The sequence below is a fragment of the Rattus norvegicus genome, chromosome 7 (genome assembly GCF_036323735.1).
Source record: "Rattus norvegicus strain BN/NHsdMcwi chromosome 7, GRCr8, whole genome shotgun sequence".
Lineage (NCBI taxonomy): Eukaryota > Metazoa > Chordata > Mammalia > Rodentia > Muridae > Rattus > Rattus norvegicus.
In genome coordinates, this window is record NC_086025.1 from 130,220,981 (window position 1) to 130,223,370 (window position 2,390).

The window sequence follows — 2,390 nt, forward strand, 5'->3', positions numbered from 1 at the left end:
ATCAGGCTTGCCACAGGGAACACGAGGAGTATTCAAGCCGATACTTTACAATCTTCTGAGGTCCAGAGACCCCAACAGACCCGAGGTTGTGTAATCATTAAATGCTTACGCAACAGAAACTGTGGAGGGATGAGGAGAGCTGACGCAGATGACAGGAAGGCTTCGGGTAATTGGCTCGGTAGCCAGCAAGGCTGAAGGAAGTGGAAACCGCCGCCACGGGCGACTGAGGAGGCAGATGAGGAAAGACAGCCCTGACCAGTCAGGGAGAAAAACCATCCATTCTGTCGCTGGTTGCTGGCTCCTTCCTACCACCCCACTGTTCTCTGGTTGAGGCTAATTCTGTGCTTCAGTAAAGATACATTGTTACAGACAGAGAAGCCCGAGTGTGTCTATCTATTAAAAGGCTTTGCTTGTCATTACAATGAGTGCAGAAATGAAGGATATAAGAGTCTGCTAGTGGATCATGACTTCATACCCAGCAGCACAAGCACTGGGTTAGAAGCGTATCACACCATTCTCTGACGAAACCCAACATCCTCAGACGGTTAGGCTCACATGCTAGGCTCTTAGGCTCATGTCCTGGGCCCTGGCAGTGTGAACTCACTAGAATGGGACATAATAGTGAAATGCGGGAAAAGGATGCACACAAACAACAGCCTTCACCAAGGATGCATGCATTTAATTAAGCAGCTCTGGTTGTGGCCTGGTCTTGCCCATCACTGCCTTCTGCCTTCGCTCCAGTCTCTCAGGGGAGAATCTGGTCTGACAAGTTGTCAGAACTCTGAGATCTCTTCCTGAGAGATATCTCTCCCTCTGGCTGGCAGCAAGCATCCGGTCTTTTCCTGCTCTCCTTGTGAGACCCTGGGATCTCCACAATTCTCCAATTGTGAGGAGAATTCCAAAGCCACCAGCTAGCCAAAGGGAGGGGCACGATGTCTCCTGGATGTCTTCATTCTTGGCAAGATGGTCACACCAGCACCTAGAGATGTTCCACAACAAGTATGACAATCTCACCAGTCATGGTGCATCTCGGATGACACAGATACTTGTCAAGCATCTGTGGGATGCCCACTGTACACCGATGCTACAGAAATGAACAAACCTAGAGCCCCACCTACAAGGAACAAAGACCCAGCGGAGCAGAGAGAGAACCAATGTGCATGGACAGTGCAGTGTAAAGCTTCAGGCTACGTGCAAGTTCCTTAGTCAGGAATCCACAAACGTGTGTCCTGGGAATCAGAAAACACAAATGGCAGCTGGACAGCCCAAGACACACTCATCTGTTCTGGATGAAAACCAACCTGGGCTTTTCTCTTCCCACTGGCCTTCGCCGGCTTGGAAGCATTTGGTGAGCATACCTGTTTCCTTATGAATTGCAAGACAGCAGTCATGCAAAGTGTCAGGAAGGAGGATGAAGAGGGAGGGAAGTCAGTCATGCTAGCCACGCCCTCCCCTCCCTCCCTTAGTCCCTCCCCTCCCTGCGTTAGTCCCACCCCTTCCCTCCATTTGTCCCTCCTCTTCCTTCCCTTAGTCCCGCCCCTCCCTACGTTAGTCCCTCCCCTTCCCTCCGTTTGTCCCTCCTCCTCCCCATAGTCCCTCCTTCCTCTTTCCCTCAGTCCCTCCCCTCCCTCCCTAAGTCCTTCTCTCTCTCTCTCTCTCCCCCCCCTTAGTCCCTCTCCTCCCTCCCCTACTCCTTCCCCTCCCTCCCTTAGTCCCTTCTCCTCCCTCACTTAGTCCCTCCCCCTTCCTCCCTTAGTTCCTTCCCTCCCTCCCTTAGTCTTTCCCTCCCTTTGTCCCTCTCCTATTCAAAGTCAATAAAGCCAAACTTTCCCAGAGAACACAGGGCATGGTTTCTACCTTACATCTAATCTGTCAGTTTTGTTATGGGGCCGCCTTGTCTGGTACGCGGCTAGTGAGAGGGGTCTTGGGATCAGAATCACGCCAGATGCTCCATGGTGTGGGCCATGCTAATACATCTCCAAGGCTTTCTTTCACCCACCCACAAAACCCTTTCGAGCCTAGGTCTTTCGAGCCTTGGAGGGAAGGCTTGAGCAGGGCTCCTGGTACATCTGTGACCCCCGGTCTTTCAGGGCAGTTGGCCGGATTAAGAGGAAGAGTGAGAGGGAGTTTGTTCTTCAATAGACATTCCTGTTTGCTCCGTCTCGTTTGCGTAGGACCAGAAATTCAAAGAAGAATAACTTGTCTCCTTATGTACAAAGGCTTTTCCACTGTCCAGCGCTTGTCTTTTAGGCAGCTGAGGACCCAGTAACCCAACTCGATTTGAAACCAGTGACTGGCACTTCACACACACCCTTTGGCATTCCCACTACCAGATTACAAGAAGGCTGAATAGTCCCCTCACCAAAGCCCTTTACCCCAAAAGCAAGTAT

At 51.3% G+C, this 2,390-nt stretch overlaps 1 long non-coding RNA gene across 1 annotated transcript; it reads right to left on the minus strand.

Moving 5' to 3' along the window:
• Nucleotides 1-667: 667 nt before the first annotated feature.
• Nucleotides 668-1,417, minus strand: LOC134479611 (uncharacterized). The gene is made up of 2 exons (XR_010053154.1): nt 1,302-1,417; nt 668-979 (listed from the first exon to the last, which is right to left on the minus strand). It is a non-coding gene; the product is annotated as an uncharacterized LOC134479611 (long non-coding RNA).
• Between the last annotated feature and the right edge of the window lie 973 nt (nt 1,418-2,390).